Source organism: Theropithecus gelada, chromosome 5, assembly GCF_003255815.1.
Source record: "Theropithecus gelada isolate Dixy chromosome 5, Tgel_1.0, whole genome shotgun sequence".
NCBI lineage: Eukaryota > Metazoa > Chordata > Mammalia > Primates > Cercopithecidae > Theropithecus > Theropithecus gelada.
The window spans coordinates 142,615,080-142,631,110 of NC_037672.1; the positions used below are offsets into that span (position 1 = coordinate 142,615,080).

At 39.0% G+C, this 16,031-nt stretch overlaps 1 protein-coding gene across 1 annotated transcript in view; it reads left to right on the forward strand.

Annotated features, from left to right (window-relative positions):
* Nucleotides 1–10,382: 10,382 nt before the first annotated feature.
* Nucleotides 10,383–16,031, forward strand: part of MMAA (methylmalonic aciduria (cobalamin deficiency) cblA type) — a 36,083-nt gene continuing 30,434 nt past the window's right edge. The window contains exon 1 of the mRNA XM_025386798.1: nt 10,383–11,499. The gene's annotated coding sequence lies outside the window, so the exon portion shown is untranslated. The remainder of the gene's footprint in view (nt 11,500–16,031) is intronic.

The window sequence follows — 16,031 nt, forward strand, 5'->3', positions numbered from 1 at the left end:
ACCATGGAATACTATGCAGCCATAAAAAAGGATGAGTTTGTGTCCTTTGTAGGGACATGGATGCAGCTGGAAACCATCATTCTCAGCAAACTATCACAAGAACAGAAAACCAAACACCGTATGTTCTCACTCATAGGTGGGAACTGAACAATGAGATCACTTGGACTCGGGAAGGGGAACATCACACACTGGGGCCTATCACGGGGATGGGGGACGGGGGGAGGGATTGCATTGGGAGTTATACCTGATGTAAATGACGAGTTGATGGGTGCTGACGAGTTGATGGGTGCAGCACACCAACATTGCACAAGTATACATATGTAACAAACCTGCACGTTATGCACATGTACCCTAGAACTTAAAGTATAATTTTTAAAAAAAAAGTGAAAAAAAAGCATATTGTTTTCTATACATAAAGAGATTTTCCCTTTTATTACTTCTATTTAATATTTTCATTAACTAATAATACTTGGCAAAGCATGTGATTAGTCTCTGTAACAAGTTTTTTCTTCTCACTGTCAGATTTTAATCCCCTACATCCAACATTGAATACATATAAACTATGCCAGAATGGTCTTTCTATGCCTTGTTTCTCCAGCAAGCAACATGATGACCTTGGGGTTTTTGGCGTATGTGGAAGGGGGAAGGTGGGTTATGCTGTGGACTGACATCTGTGTTATATTTTGTTCTTACCAACCATACATTGAGAACAAAATGGGCGAGAATGTAACCTCTGAATAGGACTTTGGAAAGCCGCTCCCCTACCCACATCCTTAATCATTATAAGACTTATTTATAGGAGTAAAATAGTTTCTCATAGAAAATTTGAAAACAGCATCTGCAATATAAACAGGCAGGAGGAAAATGGTGCATTTAATCACATCACTCAAAGGCAACCATTAACAACTAGTTTTGCTTCTTCTAATATTTCTTCTAGAATTGTTTTTACATAATTGAGACTCTTCCACTATTATATAATAGGCATTTTCCATTATTAAAAATTATTCAACAGAATCATGTTTAAATGCCTTGACAATATACTATTTTTCACTTAATATTTCTTTAATATTAAACTTGCATTTCCAATATATTTGTATTATTAATTATGCTTTGGTGAATTTGTTTTCTTTCTTTTTTTTTTTTTTTTTGAGATGGAATCTTGCTCTGTCCCTGAGGCTGGAGTGCAGTGGCATGATCTCAGCTCACTGCAACCTCTGCCTCCCAGGTTAGTGTGATTCTTCTGCCTCTGCCTTCCAAGTAGCTGGGATTACAGGTGCCCACCATCATGCCCGGCTAATTTTTGCTATTTTTAGTAGAGACAGCATTTCACCATGTTGGCCAGGTTGGTCTCAAACTCCTGACTTCAGGTGATCCGCCTGCCTCAGCCTCCCAAAGTGCTGGGATTACAGGCATGGGCCATAAGTAACACAGTGGATCCCTAACTTTTGGGTGCATCCGAAACCCCTGAAAGGCCTCATTCCCCAAGTTTCTGATTCGGTAAAAGTCTGAGTGTGGCCAAATAATTTGTATTTCTAATATTTCAGGTGATGACAATGCTGCTAGTCCAGGGACCAAACTTAAGAGAATCACTGTAATATTGACATGTAAGGATTTGTTTCAATAATTTCTGAAAAGCAATGCTTCTTCCTTCTATTGTTGGTTTCATCTTTGATAATGCAGGGAAAAATAATACTTATTTTAGATTAGAAAAGGAAGTAGTAATGTCTATTAAAGGTTTTTAAAAATCTTTTAGTCATTGGCTTTTGTTAACTCCTTTGCACTGATTGTGGAATCTTACTGGAACCATTTGACCCTGGAGCCACATCACTATACAGCTGGTCTCTTTTTTTTAAGTCACCTGCTCTCATTTAATTCATTTCCTTTGGTGTCTTCCTTCCTGTGGAAAGCCTCTGACATCTGTCCTACATACTTCCTTATGAATACAAAAGCTCATTTTTTTCATTTTTAACTTTTATAAGTCAATTACTCTTACCCTTTTTGTATTTGTGATGTTTTCATTCCTTATGTTTTCAAAAGACACTCTAGTCTATAATTATTTAGGATTGCTCTTTAAAAAAAAATTTAAACATTTTTTACTACATTCTGTTGACATATTTAGGTCTGAGCCTAATGTCAAATACTAGCAGCAGATGACTTCTCACTTCACTGGCACCATCATGTGGTGAAATTTTGCGCTACATTGAAACATTTGCCAACATGGTGCCATTTAATCACATTTTATGTATAGGTAACACTGAAATTGGACCTATCACAGTAAGTTAGGGAATCTGAAATAATCCTGTTACTTTAGTAAACACACAGAAAAGTAAGCACCAATGATAAAGTATGTGGACACTGAAGTCAATTACATGAGCTCAAAGCCAGGCTTTTATACTATCATGTAACATTGGGCACATTGGTTAATTTCCCTGAGTCTCAGTTTCCCCATATGTAAAATGGGATACCAGTAGCATCTATCTCACAGGGATGTTGACAATGGCCATAAAATAGTTTAATAGTATCAGCTGTGATTAGTTGTTACCATGCCATCACATTTCATTTTCCCTTTATGGTCAAACCAAGAAAAGAAAGAGTATCAGAAGACTTCCCCTGTGAGTTTAGAAAATTATACCAACATGGAATAATTATTTTCAGAATGATTAGAAGTAACATGAAGTTAAAAACTGTGAAACGTAAAGATTGAAAAAACATTTAAATAAAAGTTATTTTTTAAAAAGGCAACTTCTGGAAAGAAAGGTCTATGAACTGTACTTACCAAGTGAAATTTGAAAATTAATCTGGTTATATTAAGCGTAACTGACAGTCAAATAATTGTGAGGATGAGTAACTTAAAACCTTTTTAAGGGTCAAAAATACTTTTTAAAATTAAAAATGATTTATAGTCCCCAATCCTCTCAATGAGCTATTGAAAGAGAAATGTTTAATTTTATAAATCCTTGAAAGAGACACATGTGGGGCAGATCTATATGTTGGAAATCTTTCTATTAAAAAATAAATTCTAATTATTTTATCAGAATAATAGAGAGAGTAGAAGCAAGCAGGCAGGGTTGCTGTGATTTGAATGTGTTCCCCAATGTTAATGTGTTGGAGGCTTCATTTCCAATGCAATGGTGCTGAGAAGTGAAATTTTTGAGGTGACTGGGTCCTGAGGGCTCTACTCTCATTAAGGGATGAATGGAGCCATTATTGCAGGAGTGCATAGTCATGGGAGTGAGTTCCTGATAAAAGGATAAGTTCAGCCCCCTTCCCTGCTCTTCGCCTTTGCCTACTCTTTCCCTCTCTTGCCCTCCTGCCTTCCACCATGGAATGATGGAGCAAGAAGGCTTCACCAGGTGTGGTTCCCTTGATTTTGGATTTCCCACCCTTCAGAACTGTACGAAATAATTTCTCTTCTTTATAAATTACCTAGTCTGTGGCATTCTGTTATAGAAGCACAAAACAGACTAAGACATAAAATTAGTGCTGAGGAGTGGGGCTGTTGCTATAACAAATACCTGAAAATGTAGATGTGGTTTTGGAATTGGGTAACAAATAGAGGCTGGAAGAATTTGGAAGAGCAAATAGACAAGCCTCCACTGCTGTGAATGGAGCATTGGGCAATTCTGGTGAGAAGACAAGAGCTGTGAGGAGAGCATAATCTTCTTAAGGATTATTTAAGTGGTCATGACCAGAAGGCTGGTAGAAATATGGACAGTAAAGGCCATTCTGATGAAGTCTCAGATGGAAATAAGAAAAATGCATTGGAAACCGGATTAAAAGCTATCCGTGTTTTGCAGAAAATTGTGGTGGAACTGTGTCCATTTCCTAGGACTTTGTGGAATACAGAACTTAAAAGAGGTGAACTAAAATATCTGGTGGAAGAATTTTCTAAGCAGCAAATTATTGAAGGAGTTGCATGGATATGTTTAACTGCATACAGCAAAATAAGATAAAATGTAAGACATGAAAGCTACAGAGAGAGAGAGAGAGAGTGATCTAGAATTTATACTGAAAGGTAAGCAGAGCAGAAAGATTTGGAAAATTTGCAGCCTGGACATGGAGAGTGTGTTGTCCAAAAGACCACCAGAATGCCTAAATGATAGAAAGGAGAGCTTTATTGGCAATATCAGTTTGCAAACTGAGAAGAGTCTCTGGCACGTGCTGCAGGTGCTCTTCTTTGAAGATGAAAAGGGCAGGTTGGCCCTTATGCCTCAAAGGGCCTGTACAGTCATACATAGTCAGCAGGTTTGGGGAAAAGCTATACATATTTATGTGGAGAGTTGAGTGCATGTGCAATGGGCAGGCATATATGTAATGTATATCCCATGTTATATATACATGGGGTTTTGGCATTAAAATGAGGTGAAATTTGGCTCCACGTTAAAAGGTGAACTGTAGGATATGAAGACTGTGCATAGTATCTATAAGCTTGCTGAAACTAGCTTACGGTCTATAGTTACTTATTAGGAAAGTGTGTTTATAAGGTATGTCTTCTGTCCAATCAGAGTTGAAGTGGTCTGGGTTGTAAATCAGTTTATGAGGGCTCTTGATAATTTACCTGATAGCTCCTATTGTTATGGAGTTTAGTAAGAGTGTGTTTTTCCTTATAGCCATAGGAATTTAGAAGTTGTCACGTCAGCTGAGCACTTAACCCTCAACCCATAGGTAGTATCTGTTTCCTTAACCTTGGGGTTTGTCTTAGTTGATAAAGGGGCATCTATTTCGGTTTCTCAGATCACAAGTAAAACGGTATCTTTAGGACAGCAAACCAAAGATATGGCCAAGCCACTATTTGCTAAAGAGGTTAGTATGGCTAGAAGGAAACCAGGTGATATTCATCAAGACCGTGGAGAATGACCTGAAAGGAATTTCAGACATCTTTGAGGCTCCCCTTCCATCACAGGCCCAGAGCTCTAGAACAAAATGGTTTTGTGGTGGACGAGCCAGGGTGCCCTCCATGGGCTTGCTGCCCAGGACCACTTCCAGACTCTGCTCCCTGTATGCCAGTGCAGTAATCCTGTCACCCCAGCAGTGGTTCAAGCAGGCCTGGCTGTGGCTCAGGCTGCCATTCCAGAGGACACAAGGGGTAAGCCTTGGTGGCATCATGTGGTGCTGATTCTGCAGGTGTGCAGAATGCAAGAGCTGTGGGGCCATGGTGACTTCCACCTAGATTTCAAAGAATGTGGACAGCCCAGTAGGTCAATGCCTAGTGGTCTTGAGAGTGGGGCAGCTCCCATACCAGCATGCAACTCCAATCTGGGAAAGCTGGAGGCATGAAATTTCGATCTGAGCACTGCTCGGTGGACAGTCCACCAAAGCGGTAGGAATGGAGCTGCATGAGGCCTTGGGGACGCTGCCCCATCCTGGTGTGCCCAGGATATGGGATATGGAGTCAAAAGAGATTATTCTCCAGCTTTAAAACTCATTTTTCTTATTGGATTTTATACTTGCTTAGGTCCTGTTACTTTCTTCTTGCTTGTTTTTCCCTTTTGGAATGGGAATGTCTATCCTATGCTGTCCCAACATATATATATATATATATATATGTTTTTATATATATATGTTTTTATATATATATAAAGTAGATAACTTGTTAAATTTCACAGGCTAACAACTGGAAAGGAATTTGCCTTAGGATGAATTGTGCCTTGAATCTCACCCATATCTGATTTATATGAGACTTCGGTCTTTGGACTTTTGAACTGATGTAGAGCAAGACTTTTAGGACAATTGGGATAGAATGAATGTATTTTGCATGGTGAGAAGTCATAAGGTTTGAAGGCTAGGGGTGGAATGCTATGGTTTGAATGTGTTCCCTGAAGTTCACATGTTAGAGGCCTGATCCCCAATGCAACAGTGTTGAGAGGTGATTAAGTAATGAGGCCTCTGCCCGCAGACACTGATTAATGCCACTTCACAGGAATGAACTGGTTGTCACAGGAGTGAGTTCCACATAAAAGGATGAAGCCAGTCCTCTCCCCAGCCACCCCTCTTCCCCTCTCTTACCCTTCCGTTTTCTGCCATGGAATGACACAGCATTAAGTCCCTCACCAGATGTGAGCCCCTCAACCTTGTACTTCTCAGCCCCCAGAACTCTAAGAAGTAAATGTTTATTTTAATCTTAATAAATTACCCAGTCTCAGGTATTCTGTTATAGCAGCACAAAATGGACTATTCCCCCATCCCCTTCAACACCATGTATAATCATTAAATAGAATGAGTAATCTTGCCAGAACCACAATCTTACATTCAGTTTTCAAACTGTAGTTTCCCCCAGTTAGCATTGTTCAATGAATTTTTGTTATGCCATTATGTAAATGTAGTCTATGTTCATTATCTCTGTCTTATTAAATTCATCAAAAGCTGTCCAGGAACAGATTTTCTGTTTTGTCAACTACACCCATAATCTTGTTCCCAGATTTTTCATCAGTATTTTCAGACTGTGAGGGAAGGAAAGCAAGAAATGGGAACAATTTCATGAATTTTAAATATGCTGTAACTCTGTTTTAGTACAATAAAGTATATAGCCGTCTGCAGTTGCTTCCAGCATACCCCAATCTCAGGGCAGTGCCAGGTTAGTGCAGTTGGTTAGAATGTGGCAATATGTCCAAAATTATTTCCCATGTGAATCAATTGGCTTGGCTGTGCAGAGAAGAATGTCTTCAGTGTCAGTCTGAACTTTTGAGGCCAGCAGTCTGGAAAATCTGCGCCTCTGATTATTGAGGTTTGGAGATTTCCAAAGACCTATTATTGACTTCTAATTCCATTGTGGTTGGAGAACAATACTGTATGATTTTCATCCTTATAAATTGAGATTTATAACCCAGAATATGGTCTTTCTTGGCACATGTTCAGTATGCATAAATATGGCACATCTCTCCATTTATTTAGCTCTTTCATTTAAGCAATGTTTTGTCACTTTAGAGTACAGCTCTTGCATGTCTTTCATTAAACATATTCCTAGGTATTTATAATACAGATGCTCCTCAACTTATGATGAGGTTATGTCTGAATAAACCCATCCTAAATGGAAAATACTGTAAATCGTAGTGGGGTTTCAACTCAATATTTTCAACTTACAATGGGTTTATCTGAATGTAACCCCATTGTAATCTGAGGAGCATTCTGAATGTCTATCACTTTCACATCATTATAAAGTAAAAAAAAATCGTAAGTCAAACCCTCCTAAGTCAGGGATCATCTGTACTATTATAAATGGCATATTTTAACATGTCATTTTCCAATTGCTGCTTACTAGTATATAAAGTATTTTTTTGTATATACTGAGCTTTTACCCCATGACTTCAACATCCAGTAGATGTTGAAGATTTTCCACATGGATAGTCTACAAAACACAATTTATTTAGTAGCTTTGAAAAACAGATTTTCTACATAGACCACTGTGAATAGACAGTTTTGCACTTTTCTAATATTTATCTTTTATTATTTTAATTATTTATTGTACTGTCTAGAATTTCTGAATAGAAGTGATGAGAGCCGACAGCTTTACCTTGTTCCCAATCCTAGGATTGGATATTTCACCATTAAGCATAATAGCTATTGATCTTTCACAGATGTCCTTTATAAAGTTCTCTTTTATTTCTAGTTTTGTGATTGTTATCATGAGTTGGCAATAAATTATGTCAAATGCTTTTTCTGCCATTATTAAGATTTTCTCCTTTATTAATGTTGTAAATTACTGTTTATTAATGTTGGGCAAATCTTGCATTCTGGATAAACCACAATTGGCCACTGCATTTTATTTTTTTCTGGGTTCAATTTGCTAGTATTTTCTATAGGAATTCTGCATCTGTATTAGTGAGTAATATTAGTTTGTGTTTTTTTTTCCTCTAATGTCTGTTAGATTTTTCCGAAGGCTCTGCTGTTACTCCTTCCTCCTCTATTCTCTGAGTTTATATAAAATTGACATTGTATGTTATTTAAATGCTGGATAGAATTCACTAAGGGGGATGGTTTTCTTTGTATTTTTAAATTATGAATTCAAATTTTGTAACAGATATACAAGTACTCAGATTTTCTATTTCTTCTTCAGTGTTTTGATAAGTTTTTTTTTTTCCAAAAAACTTTTTTTCTTGAGACAGAGTCTCGCCGTCATCCAGGCTGGAGTGCAGTGGTGCACGCTCAACTCACTACAACTTCTACCTCCAGGTTCAAGTGATTCTCCTGCCTCAGCCTACCAAGTAGCTGGGATTACAGGTGCATGCCACCACACCTGGCTAATTTTTGTATTTTTGTAGAGACGGGGTTTCTCCAAGTTGGCCTGGCTGGTCTCAAACTCCTGACCTCAAGAGATCCACCCGCCTCGGCCTCCCAAAGTGCTGGGATTACAGGCATGAGCCACCATGCCTGGCCCCAAAAACTTTTTATTCTAAGTTATCAGATTTTATTGGTATAAATTTGTTTATAATATTATTTTATGGTTTTAATTAGAATTTTTCAATCTCAGCAATATCGACGTTGCAGGCCAGCAAATTGCTGTGGGGGACTGTCCTCTGCATTGCAGAATATTCAGCTGTTTCCCTGGCCTGTCTTCTGATAGCAGACTCTCCAAGTGTGACAACCAAAAATGTCTCTGGACATTTCCAAATGTTCCTTGGGGGGAAAAAACCCTCTGGTTGAGACCCACGTTTTAATGTCTGTAGAATCTTTAGCGTTCTTTCACTCCAGATACTGGTAATTTGTCTATTTTTAAAATGAGTTTTTCTAGAGTTTTGTAGGCTGTACAGAAGAAGACTATGCACTGGACTTGGCCTGTAGACCACAGTTTGCTGATCCTGACTTAGATCACTGATTTTTTTTCTTCTTTTCTAACAAAGGCAAGAAAAAACTATAAATTTCCCTCTGAGAATACTTTAGTTGTATTTCATAAACTTTGAAATGTTGTATTGATGGATATTAGCCAATTAATGGTTATGGAGAGTGTTTATGAAGTAACATGAGCTTCACTGTTATTCCAATAAAAGAGCTTACAAACAGACTTTTGGTTCTGTGAGAGATGAGCAATGAAGAACAATAAGTACTTTCCCAACTAGTTGATAAATTAACATCAACATCCATAATCTGGCAACAATATTCTTTTGGCTCCTATCCCTAAAAAAAGCCAGTCTGCAACATCCAAAACATTTACCAACACAAGGAAATTGCAATGATTTTCCTGTACCTTATGGAGTATTAATTTGCTGCCACCTGCTGGGAGGCAGAAATGGGTTTCCAGCATTGCTAGCTATAATTTGTCCTCAACTGTTTATTTTGAAAATTTTCAAATCTATAGAGGAGTTAAAAGAACATTCATATACTATTCACCTGACCGTTTTTTTGTTTTGTTTTGTTTTGTTGAGACTGGAGTCTCTGTCGCCAGGGTAGAGTGCAGTGGCCCAATCTCGGCTCACTGCAACCTCTGCCTCCCGGGTTCAGGTGATTCTCCTGCCTCAGCCTTCGGAGTAGCTAGGACTACAGGCACGCGCCACCAAGCCCAGCTTATTTTTGTATTTTTAGTAGAGATAGGGTTTCACCATGTTGGCCAGGATGGTTTTGAACTCTTGACCTCGTGATCCACCCGCCTCCGCCTCCCAAAGTGCGAGATTCCAGGCGTGAATCACTGCGCCCGGCCCAGGTTCAAATTTTTTAAATCCTTAAGGCTATCTAGTTGACAGCTGTCTTTAATGTAGATCAGTCCTCCTGCCTTTTTTTATTGTCTTCCATATTAACCTTATTGAAAGGTCCAAACAAATCACATTCTGAATTTATCCGAGTGTTTCCTCACAGTCAGATTCAGGTTAAACATTTTTGGCAAGAGTGTTACGTAGGTGTATTTCCCATAGCCTCATAATGACAGGTTCGTATTTTCGCCGGTATTGGTAATGCTAGCAATTTTTTTTCCCCATGAAGCATCTATTAACATTTTGCAAGAGACTAATGTTCCACGGAAATGTGTTCCCCAAGCTGTACTGTTTAGAAAACTTCTGAATAAAAAAGTGACATGCATGAAAGTGTTTTAGAGTTTGTAGAATGAAAAGCAGGTTAAGGATTAACTCAATTTTAAAATTAACAAACTTCTTCACTTCTAAGGTAGCACAAACTGGGCTTTCATGAAACGTAACCCTTACCAAAACACTTGTTCAGATGAGCAACGCCAAGTTTAAAGAAAGGAAGTAAAACGTCTCAAGAACTGTGATTGTTTGTGTTCAATAACTGAGATTTGAAAGGTCTGATTCTATGTTCTCTCCACTAGATCCTCGGCTTCATTTAGACTTGTGCTTAATTTTCTGTCATTGACTATTGAGTCTACACTCACTCTTTGGAGTAAAAGTGGTAGTCTTTTAGTCCAAATAGTAAGTAATAATGAAAATGGTGAGACCAGTAATTCATTTTTTATTATTCCATATTCAGTAAGAATCAACCTGTATCTAACAGCTGAAAAGGCCTGAAGCCTCCCAAATGCATGTCATTACACAAATTCTGTGAGGACTGACATCTTGGTTCCATATACTAATTATACTGCATGGCCCCCATTTATAACCATATCTACTTGTCATAATTCGATCCTGGCTGCTGCCTATGGATGCTATCTTTATCACATTATAGCAAACATTTGGGTGATTAAGTTCTCAAAAATTCTAGAATAGCATACAACGGCTTTACTACTTATTACATCATCTAAGAGGTTTTTTAAAAATTAGTTACCACTCCGCCCACGCAGTGAGGTAGCAAATATTATGCCATTTCAGGCGTGTGCCTTTCCCCCCTCGGGACTTCCCGTGGACATCCCTGCAGCAGTGAGGCTGAGTCCTGGCTTTGGGTGCATGTTAAGAAATACTAATCAAAACGAATGGGTGCCTTTCAAGAGAAAAAAAATTGTGGGAACTTCAACCTTTAAAAACCACGCCATGCTTTAAAAACGTAAAACTCTATTTCGGCCGAACGCTGAGCATTTCTTCAAATCACTATGAGAAGCTTGAATGTCTTTAAATTCACCGGTCTGTAAAACGTAACGCGTCTCTCCCTCACCCCACATTATAAGTTTCCAAAGAACGGAAGAAGGGGCTCCGGGGGTCCCGGCCCCAGGCTGCTAGGGGCTGACGGCAGAACTCGGCCTCCGTCCGACTCGAGGGTGTCGCGAAGGCCGGGAGGGAACGAAAGTTACCCTCGAACTTCGGAGGCGAAAGAGTCCATGTGGACCTTAAAAACGGCAAAACCTACCCTAAAGGCCGTAAATCGCCCTCCCCTCCCCCGCCAGAGAACTTCCCGGCGTAGAGCTTCCGCAGCCTGCCGCAAGCCGGGAGGCCTTCACGCTCACGCGCTCTCCGCCACACGCCGGAACTGCGCGGCCACGTCCGCGGGGACCCTGGCCATGCCCCGCGCCGCCACCCGGCCCCAGGCGATCTACGGGCCCCACGCGCCTGCAGTCGGCGCTGCTTCTGCGTGGGAGGATCCGGCGGAAGGGGCGGGGTCAGGCGGCACTTCCGTGACTTCGGGAGGGTGAGTGTGGGGAGTGCGCGCGGCGTTAGGGAGTCGGGCCTGGGCTCCCGCCTATGGCCGCCCTCCCGCTGGGGGGGCCAGCGCGGTCCTCCGGGGCGCCGCCTGGAGGATTTGGGGTGGGGGAAGGAAAAGGAGAGTATTATCGAATATTCTCCTGATATTGATGTTAGGGGTGCGGATATGTGTGGACAGGCAAGAGTCGGCAAATGGGTTAAAATGGAAGGTTTAACAGAGGCCCCGTACGTAAACAGTGTTTTAAAATTCTCATTTTGGTTAGGTTTCTCAGGTTATTTTTGAGCCACAGCAAGGCAGCTTTGTTAAAGTGGCTCATCTTTTGTCGCTGCCAAACCAGGTGAATGGTTAACCTGAGGCCGGGTCGGAGAAAGCCATTATGACTTCTACCAAAGAGTGAAATTAAAACTCTTTTCCGGGAAATAAAATCGAGGATATAAAAGTAGGATCCAAACTAAAAGTTACAAACAGTATCTAGGTTCTGTCACATGCTGTGCCGGACTAGGGCTAAATCTCAGCAGAGGGCATGCTGTCTTCATACGTATTTCTCATTAGAAAATGAAAGACAACCTAAACCAAAATAATATGATAAAAAATGTTTATTATCTGTCTTAAGAGTTGTACCCTAATCCATATGTTTGGAAAACATAAACTAAATAAAACTTTTCCAACTTGGTAGAAAGCCAAAAGTTTCCAGAAAAACTGTGTGGATTATTCAGCATTTTGCGGTTGTCTACAATGTTCAGAATATTCTTTTACAATAATTTTGCACTAAATACTGGTTTGTGTTCAGGGTAACAAGAGGTTTTTAAAAAGTCAAAGACAGGGACAGGTACTTTAAGGTCTGTATCCTATTAGGAGAGAAAAAATAAGCATGAAGTTACATAACCATAAGAAATGTAAATCACCATTTGAGATATTTGATGTCAAAAGAAAACCTTTATTTAGAATGGAAAGAGCTGGTGAATGCTTGAAACATTTACCATTTAGCTGATTGTTGCCACATGGGAATGTGGGTCTCTCCAACGCAGATCCGATTGTCTCCAACACAGGCCAAAGATCTGTATTTTTGCGTAATTTTTCTTGATTTTTAATGTTACTTGCAACCAATTTAGTTAACCCACACCTTCTCTGGGTGGGCCAGGTGCAACTAGTTTGTGACCTCTGCAGATTTTCACCTTAGTACAGTACTACACTTACAGAATGGTTCAGTTAAAGATTTTTTGACTTTGCAGTGGGTTTATCAGACACAAACCCCATCGTAAGATGAAGACTCTTTGTATGCAGAAATAATTGGAATTAGAGATCAGAAAAAGTCCTAGAGATCGGGATCGTCAGGAAAGATTTTAAGCTGAGTAGTATAGGAGAGAGATCATGGAGGGAGAAGGATGTAAAAGATGAGTTAAATCTTGGGGTTGGGAGAGTGGCAGGTTTGGAAGATAGTAAGTAAACTCTCCTTAGAGGAAGTTTGGAAAGGCAAGTGCAAGAGGTGCTGCTGGTCTGGGGACTACACTTTGAGAACCACTGTCCTAGGGTACGGTGAACTTTTGGAGGAATTTGAGTAGGAGGGTAAGGAGATCACATTCACCTTTCAGGATGAGTCTTGCTGTGAAGTCTGGAAGGAGGACCGAGGAAGGAGAGAGAAAAGAGGAACGTTTCTTAGAGGCGATTAGCACCTGCTTGATGCCAGGCCCTGTCCCAGGCTCTCTCATGCATACTGTCTCGTTCATACTCACCACTACCCTGATACGTAGATCTTAATGTTTTCATTTTGTAAGTGAAGGAACTTTGAGAATATGAGAAATTACCCGGGTATCATAGTTGGTCTCAGAGCTTCCTAGTTCAACTCTAAATTTGAAATAGGGTGGTAGCAGTGGGAATGTATCAGAACATTTAATGGTGATGGAATTTAGAAAAATAGAGACTTCACAAGCACATTTAAGCCTAAAAGTGGAAATTTGGAAATCTGAATCTTACTGGAAAAGTGATAAAAGGTAAAGTGGACAGAGAACTTTAGAGAATCCCTTCATGAATTTAGTATTCATTCTTTATTACTCTTCACTCATGGTGACCTATTTAAAACCTATTTAAAAGTTGCTTATTTAAGAAGTCATCCTGCTCTACAAAATTTCTGAAATTATTTGAAAAAGAGAAAATAAAGCCTTCTGTTGGGGGAGAGGAGGAGTGGAATGTGGTAAACAGATTAATGGCATTTGACAGCTTATCTTCGGTTAGCATTGAGAAATGGAAACACATGATACAACACTGCAATGCCTGTATGAATTGTGCTGTACTGCAGACACTGATCTACTGTATTGATTTTGGAAATTCTGTATGCTTTTTCTTGCCAGAGTAGTTATTGAAATTGAGAATATTCATTGGATCAATTTCAAGATAAATATCCCAAGTCAGACTGCTGCTGCTGAGCAAATTTTTAATGAAGGAAAATATCCATATATTGAAATCAGTTTAAAAAGAAAGTCCTTAAAGTAAATATATATTACTGTAAAATCTGGGAAAAAAATGTACATTTTATAAACATCAATTAACTGAGTAATCAGTGTAGTAGAGTTATTGACCCATGCAGAATTATGGCATACATTCATTAATTCTGTGAGCAAATAGTTGTGCTATAAATACAAAGATAACTGATATAGTTTGGCTGTGTCCCTACCCAAATCTCATCTTGAATTGTAACTCCCACAATCCCCATGTGTCATGGGAGGAGCCTGGTGGGAGGTGATTGAATTATGGGGACAGGTCTTTTTCCTGTGCTGTTCTCATGATAGTGAATGAGTCACATGAGATCTGATGGTTTTAAAAACAGGAGTTTCCCTGTACAAGCTCTCTCTTTGCCTGCTGCCATCCATGTAAGACATGACTTGCTCCTCCTTGCCTTATGCCATGATTGTGAGGCTTCCTCAGCCATGTAGAACTGTAAGTCCATTAAACCCTTTTTCCTGTATAAATTACCCAGTCTCAGGTATGTCTTTATCAGCAGCGTGAAATCAGACTAATACACTAGATATAGCCTACTTTGAGGTATCTTACTGAATCTTGTAAAGCTGGGGAATTTCTCTTGTATTTTATTAGTGCTTAGCTTACAAATTGTAGGATGAAGCCATATTCTCAGGAATCCTGAAAATTAGTTGAAACATTTTGATTTGATTATTATTATTTTATGGCTGTTATGCTTTTAATGGAGGCAGATACAAAATTCATCAATGCAAAATAATGTTTTAAATACTCATTAACATAGTGATTAATGTAAATTATATTTTGACAATGTAAAATACAGTGTATTTGGCCTCAAAAAAGAAACTACAGAGTTAGCTGCAACTTAAGATAACTGGAAAGGCTCCTGACATTGTTTTTTGCCCACCACCTTTATTGTAATAGTTCTGTATGATATCTGGGGAGGGAATTAAAAAATAATACAAAACTCTTTCAGCTGTGGTTCAGAGAACTGTAGTGAAGCTGTATGACAATGATATTGTGAGACCCTGAAGTTTCTCCAGAAGTATTTCAATAAGAGGCAGTTAAGAAGCTCAATAGTTTCAAAGTCTGGAAAGCAGCAAATACATCTTAGAGAATTTAAAAACATTATAAACCCCACTTCTCTTCTACAGAGACATTTTAAAGCATGGACATAACTTTAAGGAGATAGAGAAAACCTCAGTAGTTTTCATAAAGCTTCAATGAACACACCCCAAGGCACAAGTTCACTAAAATGTCACTTTTGGAGGTACAGTTATGCTGTGCTTACAGTGAGAGGACGACTTTATCCCTGGTTAAAAGCACCAGGTGTCAAGCTCTGCTTCCATTATCCAGGATGCACCAATAATCCCTATGATAGTGAATGGTTCAAATACTATACTACATTTCCAACATGTCTTTTGCCTATTTGCTTATTTGTTACTGGGGTTCTTTTGAACCCCACAGGTCTGTAGAATATTTTAAAAGGCTAGAACTACCTTAAAAATAGTCTCGAAATAATACGGAGCCCTTCTAAAAGAGCTCACTGGATATTTTAATAACATTTACAGAAAGAAAGAAAGAAAAAATTTGCAGTAGCTGAATTTCTTTCAAGTGAAGAAGAATAATGTAGAACATGTAATCTAAAATGTTTGATAATTAATGTCAAAAATTGCCAAGATTATTAATATATATTTTGGTAATCACTATTGGCCAAGTTAATTTTTTGTGCAAAATACACTATATGTTAATAGAACAGGAAAATCATTATTTCAGACCACTAACAGAAGAAAACCCACAGCTAGAGAAGCATCTATAGGGGAATTAAATGTTAGGGAAGTTTACTAGCTTGAGAACACATCAATACACTTCGATTACAGAAATATTTCGTTTTTAAAACTAGACTGTTTTGATGTACTTTTTGTAACGACCTGATCTAAGGAGCCTTGGAGGCTTGTGAAAAAGATGTATCCACAAAGATGCTGCATTTCTAGTGTGGGGGTGAATTAACACTTCTGTAAGAAGGAAGGAACTGAATCAGCTCA